Genomic DNA, 8,106 nt, shown 5'->3' with positions numbered 1-8,106 from the left:
GGATCCTACCACCCTCGACACTGTGCTTGCTACCCCCTTCCAAAATTCCCCCAGCGCTGGGCATGCCCAGAACATGTGGACATGGTTCGCTGGGCTCCCTGAGCACCTGATACACCTGTCCTCACTCCCAAAGAACCGACTCATCCTTGTCCCGGTCATGTGGGCCCTATGCAGCACCTTAAACTGTATGAGGCTAAGCCTCGCACAAGAAGAGGAGGAGTTCACCCTTCCTAGGGCATCCACCACGTCCCCTCCTCAATCTCCTCACCCAGCTCCTCTTCCCATTTACCCTTCAGTTCCTCCACCGAGGCCTCATCCATCTCCTGCATCACTTGGTACGCCGCTGAGATCCTCCCCTCTCCAACCCACACCCCCCGAGAGCACCCTGTCCTGGACCCCACGCGGCGGCAGCAGGGGGAACCCCGCCACCTGCCGCCTGACAAACGCCCTTACTTGCATGTACCGAAAGGCGTTCCCCGGGGGAGCCCGAATTTCCTCTCCAGCTCACCCAGGCTCGCAAATTTCCCGTCTATGAACAGGTCCCCCAACCTCCTGATACCTGCCCTGTGCCAACTCAGGAACCCGCCATCAATTCTCCCCGGGACAAACCGGTGGTTCCCCCGTATCGGGGATCCCATCGAGGCCCCCACCTCCCCCTGTGCCGTTTCCAATGCTCCCAAATTTTAAGGGTAGCCACCACCACCGGGCTCGTGGTATACCTTGTTGGAGGGAACGGCAGCGGCTCCATCACCAGCGCCTCCAGGCTCGTGCCCACACAGGACGCCATCTCCATCCTCTTCCATGCTGCCCCTGCCCCGTCCATTACCCATCTACGCACCATCGCTGCATTGGCAGCCCAATAGTACCCACAGAGGTTGGGCAGCGCCAGCCCCCCCTATCCCTGCCCCGTTCCAAGAACACCCTCCTCACCCTCGGGGTCCTATGTGCCCATACAAACCCCGTAATGCTCCTGGTAACCCGTCTGAAAAAGGCCTTCAGGATAAGGATGGGGAGGCACTGAAACAGGAACAGAAACCTCGGGAGCACCGTCATCTTGACTGACTGCACCCTACCCGCCAGAGACAGCGGCAGCATATCCCACCTCTTAAACTCCTCCTCCATTTGCTCCACCAGCCTTGTGAGGTTAAGCTTATGCAAGGCCCCCCAGCTCCTAGCCACCTGGACTCCCAAGTACCTGAAGCTCCTCTCCGCCCTTTTCAATGGGAGCCTCCCAATCCCCCCTCCTGGTTACCCGGGTGTACCACAAACAGCTCGCTCTTCCCAAAGTTGAGCTTGTACCCCGAAAAGTCCCCAAATTCCCGAAGAATCCTCATCACCTCCGGCATTCCCCCCACCGGGTCCGCCACATACAACAATAGGTCATCCGCAGAGAGCGACACTCGGTGCTCCTCCCCACCTCGCACCAGCCCCCTCCAGTTCCCCGACTCCCTCAGCGCCATAGCCGGGGGTTCAATTGCCAACGCAAAGAGTAGGGGGGACAAGAGACGCTCTGCTTCGTCCCTCGGTGTAACTGAAAATACTCCGACCTCCTCCTATTCGTGGCTACGCTCGCCATCGGGGCCTCATATAGCAGCCTCACCCAACTGACAAACCCCTCCCCAAACCCGAACCTTTCCATCACCTCCCACAGATACCCCCACTCAACTCTATCAAAGGCCTTCTCCGTGTCCAGCGCCACCACTATCTCCGCCTCCCCTTCTACCGCAGGCATCATTATATCATTCAAGAGCCTCCGTATGTTAGTGTTCAGCTGCCTCCCCCTCACAAACCCCGTTTGATCCTCGTGGATAACCTGCGGCGCACAGTCCTCTATCCTCGTGGCTAAGATCTTTGCCAACAGCTTGGCGTCCACATTCAAGAGTGAGATCGACCTGTACGACCCACACTGCTGGGGATCCTTGTCCCGCTTAAGAATCAGGGAGATCAGCGCCCGAGACATCGCCAGGGGCAAAGCCTCCCCCTCCCTTGCCTCGTTAAAGGTCCTAACCAACAGGGGGCCCAACAGGTCTGCATACATCTTATAAAATTCAACCAGGAACCCATCCGGCCCCAGAGCCTTCCCCGACTGCATGCTACCTATTTCAGTGACCAGCTCCTCCAGCTCAACTGGCGTCCCCAGCCCCTCCACCTGTCCTTCCTCCTCCCTCGGGAATCTCAGCCGATCCAAAAAACGCCCCATCCCCCCCCCTCCTCCACCGGGGGTTCGGACCAATACAGTTTCTCGTAGAAGTCCCTGAATACCCCATTGTCTACACCCCTTCGCACCACATTTCCTCCCCGATCCTTAACTCCACCAATCTCCCTGGCCGCATCCCGCTTACGGAGCTGGTGTGCCAGCATCCTGCTCGCCTTCTCCCCATATTCATACACCGCTCCCTGTGCCTTCCTCCACTGAGCTTCCGCCTTTCAGGTGGTCAGCAAGTCAAACTCAGCCTGAAGACTACGCCGCTCCCCCAGCAATCCCTCCTCCGGAGCCTCCGCGTATCTCCTGTGCACCCTCACCATCTCCCCCACCAGTCTCTCTCTGCTCTCTCCTCTCCCTGTGGGCTCGAATGGCGATCAACTCCCCCGTAATCACCGCCTTCAGCGCCTCCCAGACCGTCCCCACTCGGACCTCCTCATTGTCGTTGGCCTCCAGGTACCTCTCGATACATCCTCGAACCCGCCCGCGCACCTCCTCGTCCGCCAGCAGCCCCACCTCCAAGCGCCAGAGCGGGCGCTAGTCTCTCTCCTCCCCCAGCTCGAGGTCCACCCAGTGCGGGGCGTGGTCAGAAATGACTATGGCAGAATATTCAGCATCTTCGACCCTCGCAATCAGCCCCCTGCTCAGAACGTAAAAATCAATCCGGGAATAGGCCTTATGCACGGGAGAAATATGAAAATTCCCTGGCCCTCGGCCTCGCAAACCTCCACGGATCCACCCCTCCCATCTGGTCCATAAACCCCCTCAACACCTTAGCCGCCGCAGGCCTTCTGCCCGTCCTGGAACTGGATCGATCCAGTGGCGGATCCAGCACCGTGTTGAAATCCCCCCCCCATTATCAGGGGATCTGGAATCCGGCCCAACATGCGCCGCATGAAACCAGCATCGTCCCAATTCGGGGCATATACATTGACCAGCACCACCCGCTCCCCCTGCAGCTTGTCGCTCACCATCACGTACCTCCCGCCGCTGTCTGCCACCACACTCGACGCCTCAAACGACACCCTCTTCCCCACCAGGATCGCCACCCCCCCGATTTTTTGCATCCAGCCCGAATTAAACACCTGGCCTACCCATCCCTTCCTCAATCGAACCTGATCCGCCACCTTCAGGTGCATCTCCTGGAGCATAGCCTCGTCCGCCTTCAGCCCCTTCAGGTGCGCGAACACCCGGGCCCGTTTAACCGGCCCATTCAGCCCCCTCACATTCCAGGTTATCAGCCGGATCAGGGGACCGCCTACCCCCCTTCCCCGTCGACTAGCCATCACCCTTCCGTAATCCGCCACGTGCCCGTGCCCCCCCGCTCAGCCCGTTCCCCACAGCGACAGACCCCCATCCTGACCCCCTCTACCTGCTCCAGCTCCTTCGCCACTTCAGCAGCAACCCGGTACCCCCCCCTTGTTCCCCCCTCCCAACCCCCACCCCCCCCCCCCCCCCCCCCCCCCCCCCGACCCAAAACGCGGGAAAAGGCGGGCACATGAACCAACAGGACCGCGAACCCCACCCAACCGGTGAAGGAAAATAAAAATCCAAACAAAACAAACGCCCAAGTAAACAGATAACAGTCCGGCAAAAAACCAACATCATCCAACAGAACCGATAAAACGAAAGGATACCAAGGAGGACAAAACCTCCGGGCTGTGTACAACGTTCCCCAGCCCCCAGTTCAAGTCCAGCTTCTCTGCCTGGACAAAAGCCCAGGCCTCCTCCAGAGAGTCAAAGTAGAGCTGGCGGTCTTTATAAGTGACCCACAGGCGTGCCGTCTGTAACAGGCCAAACTTGACCCCTTTCTTGTGGAACACCGCCTTCGCCCGGTTAAACCCAGCCCTTCTCTTCGCCACCTCCGCACTCCAGTCCTGATAGATCCTGCTCACCGTATTCTCCCACTTACTACTCCTCTCCTCCTTCGCCCAACGCAGCACACACTCGCGGTCGACGAAGCGGTGAAAACTGACCAGCACCGCCCGAGGCGGCTCATTTGGCCTGGGTTTCCTCAGCAGCACCCGATGGGCACCCTCCAGCTCTAAGGGTCCCTGGAACGATCCCGCACCCATTAGCGAGTTCAGCATCATAGCCACATAGGCCCCCAAATCCGAACCTTCCAGCCCCTCTGGGAGGCCTAGAATCCGCAGGTTCTTCCGACGGGCCCGGTTCTCCATCTCCTCCATCCTCGCTGCCCACTTCTTATGGAGCGCCTTGTGCGACTCCACCTTCACTGCCAGGCCCAGGAGTTCATCCTCGCTCCCCGAGGCCTTTTGTCAAAGCTCTCGGATCTCCGCACCCTGAGCCGTCTGGGTCGCCATGAGCTTGCCGCCGCCGTGGTTTGAACCATCTCTGGTGGCGGCGGGATTGGCGGCGCGAGCGGGCCCCCGGGGTCCGGGGGGGGGGCAGAGGGCGATCGGACCCCGGGGGGTGCCCCCACGGTGGCCAGGCCCGCGATCGGCGGGCGGGACAGTGCCGTGGGGGCACTCTATTTCTTACGCCACCGCCACGGCTTCCACCATGGCAGAGGCGGAAGAGAATCCCCCAGCGCCCATGCGCCGGTGGTGACGTCGGTGACAGCTGACACACCGGCGCATGCGCGAACCAGCGAAGGCCTTTCGGCCAGCCCCAGCGCCGGGTGTCAAAGGCTGCTGGCGCCGGTTTTGGCGGCAGTCGGCGTGGCGTCAACCACTCCGGCACGGGCCTAGCCCCCAAAGGTGCGGAGAATTGCGCACCTTTGGGGAGGCCCAACGCCGGAGTGGTTGGTGCCACTCCGCTACGCCGCACCCCCCCCTCCTCTCCCCCCGCCGGGTAGGGGAGAATCCCGGCCCTGGTCACCTGAGCGGAATAGCGAGGCCAATATTCATTGCCCATCTCTAATTACCGTCGGGAAGCCGCCTTCTTGAACCGCTGGACTCCTTGTGGTGTAGGTACACTCATGTTGCTGTTGGTAAGGGAGTTCCAGGATTTTAACCCAGCTGACGGTGAAGGAACAGGGAGATATTTCCAAGTCAGGATGGTATAGGATTAGGAGAGAAGCTTGGAGCTGGGGGTGTTCCCATCTGTCTGCGGACCCTGTCCTTCTGGGTGGTGATGGCGGGTTTGGAAGGTGCTGTTGAACAGAGCCATGGCGCATTGCTGCAGTGCATCCAGTAGGTGGTACACACGGCTGCCAATGATGGAGGTTCGATAAAGTGTCACATAATAAGGGCTCACTGTGTTCGGGTGATAGATTAACAGAGGATCAGCTACACAACAGGAAACAGAAAGCCAGGGTAAATGGGTGGTTTCAGGTTGGCAAACTAACTAGTGGATCAATGCTGGAGCTGAAACACTTGGATAACTAGGATGAATTTTAGCCAAATTTGCTGACAACCCAAAGATAGGCAAGCAAATTGTGAGGAGGTCAGTCTGAAAATGAAAGAAAATGTGAGGTTATCCACTTTGACTGGAAGAATAGTAAAATGGTACATTATTTAAATGGAGCGAGAGTATAGACTACTGCATTACAGAGGGATCTGGGTGTCCTTGTACATGAATAACAAAAAGACAACATGCAGGTACACCAGATACTTGGGAAGACAAATCAAATGTTTGCCTTTATTGCGAGGGGGATGGAGTATAGAAGTAGGGAAGCTTTGCTGCTGTACAGGGCAGTGGTGAGACTGCACATAGAACAGCATTTTCCATAGTGTGGACCGCAACCCATAGGTGGGACTTGGGAGGGTCGCGGAGCAATCCGTCGCAGCAATCCCACGGTGGTTCCAATCATGGGAGAAGCGCCCAACAGCTGCTACCGGCATTTCTATTGAGAATGGCGGCCACTGACGCCTTTTTATTGAGAAGGAAATCAGGCTGTGTGCAGTCTTCCAGCCAATAGCGGCATTAAACGAGCAGGTCACACGCCTTGCACATATACTTCACGGAAAGCGCCCTCGATGTACGCGCTTTTGGCGCCAAATCACAGAGGAGAGTTTCTCCCGTTTTCTAGCAAATAGCGAGCAAGGGACAAGCACTGTGAAGATGAAGGATTTTGATACAAGAGATGGCCAGAGACACAAATAGGCAGTGTACTTACAGGCTAGGATCTCACATCTGAATCTGCTGAAGAAAGCTGCTCAGGAGAATCCAAGGCCGTGCTAGTGTTAGCTCTGTGCAGAGCTCCAGAAGAAACAACTCGGGAACAAAGCAGTATAAACATGATTACTTGAGGTATGGTTTTGTCAATTGCGTCAATGCAAATAAGGATGCAAAGCCCATTTGTGTTATGGTCTTAAATTGCAGTGACATAAATATTTTACAATTACTATGGGGCAGCAGGGTAGCATGGTGGTTAGCATAAATGCTTCACAGCTCCAGGGTCCCATGTTCGATTCCCGGCTGGGTCACTGTCTGTGTGGAGTCTGCACGTCCTCCCCCTGTGTGCGTGGGTTTCCTCCGGGTGCTCCGGTTTCCTCCGGGTGCTCCAGTTTCCTCCCACAGTCCAAAGATGTGCGGGTTAGGTGGATTGGCCATGCTAAATTGCCCATAGTGTCCTAATAAAAGTAAGGTTAAGGGGGGGTGGGGGTTGTTGGGTTACAGGTATAGGGTGGATACGTGGGTTTGAGTAGGGTGATCATGGCTCGGCACAACATCGAGGGCCGAAGGGCCTGTTCTGTGCTGTACTGTTCTATGTTCTATTTTCTACTTTGGCTCAGTACATACCAGAGTCTAATAAGGTGGAGAAGCAGACCAAAAAGAATATTAAAGTATTTAAGATAGAAATTGGGGAGGGGGGTGGGGGGAGAGGAGAAGAGAATTGCTGAACTAGTTAAGAACCACTTGGTAGAACTTGAGCATAGCTGTAAAACAAAAAGACATGATGTCAAAGCTTTTATTCTCGCACCCTTCAGGTCAGATGAAGAAACACCAAATTTCAAAGGGAACAATTTATTTTGCATGAAAGAAACGGTGCATATTGGTTGGCAATTCGTCTCGTGCCAGGCTATGCCATGGCAAAACCACCAGGGAGCTGTTGCCCCCACCTCCCCCTCCAAGCTTTTAACGGAAAGATAACGCAATCCTAACATGCAACAGAAAGTGATCTAGAAGTTGAAAAGCAATGGGTAGAGTAATAAAAGTAGAAGTAGGCCATTCGGCCCTTTGAACCTGCTCCATTCATTACGTTCATGGCTGATCATCCAACTCAATAGCCTGTTCCCACTTTCCTGCCATATCCTTTAATCCCTTTCACCCCAACAGCTTCATCCAACTCCTTCTTGAAAACATTGTTTCGGCCTCAACTGTGCACAAGTGGATTCTTACCCATGTGAAGTCTAATAATTCCACCCGTTTGTAAGTGACTTAGAAGCTTTTGCATTCACTACAGCACAGTGGTTAGCACAGTTTCTTTACAGCGGCAGGGTCCCAGGTTCTATTCCCTGCTGGATCACTCTGTGCGGAGTCTGCACGTTCTCCGTGTGTGCGTGGGTTTCCGCTGGGTGCTCCGGTTTCCTCCCACAGTCCAAAGACGTGCAGGTTAGGTGGATTGGCCGTGCTAAATTGCCCTTAGTGTTTAAAAAGGTTGGATGGGGTTATTGGGTTACGGGGATAGGGTGGAAGTTATTAGGGTTATTGGGTTGCGGGGGTAGGGTGAAAGTGAGGGTTTAAGTGGGTCAGTGCACGCGATGGGCCGATGGCCACCTTCTGCACTGTATGTTCTATGCGGTATCAAATTCCAGACTCACAACTCTGGGTGATGAAATTTCTCATCGCTGTCCTAAATGGTCTACCCCGTATCATCAAACGGTGAGTGAGCCCTGGTTCTGAACTCCCCCCACCATTGGGGACAGCCTTCCTGCATCTGGCCTGTCTAATCCCGTTAGGATTAAGATTATATTCGGAGCTCGAAGGAGGAATGT

The sequence above is a fragment of the Scyliorhinus canicula genome, chromosome 23 (assembly GCF_902713615.1).
Source record: "Scyliorhinus canicula chromosome 23, sScyCan1.1, whole genome shotgun sequence".
Classification (NCBI taxonomy): Eukaryota; Metazoa; Chordata; class Chondrichthyes; order Carcharhiniformes; family Scyliorhinidae; genus Scyliorhinus; species Scyliorhinus canicula.
The sequence above is the reverse complement of the archived record's forward strand: the minus strand, read 5'-3'. Positions refer to the sequence as shown.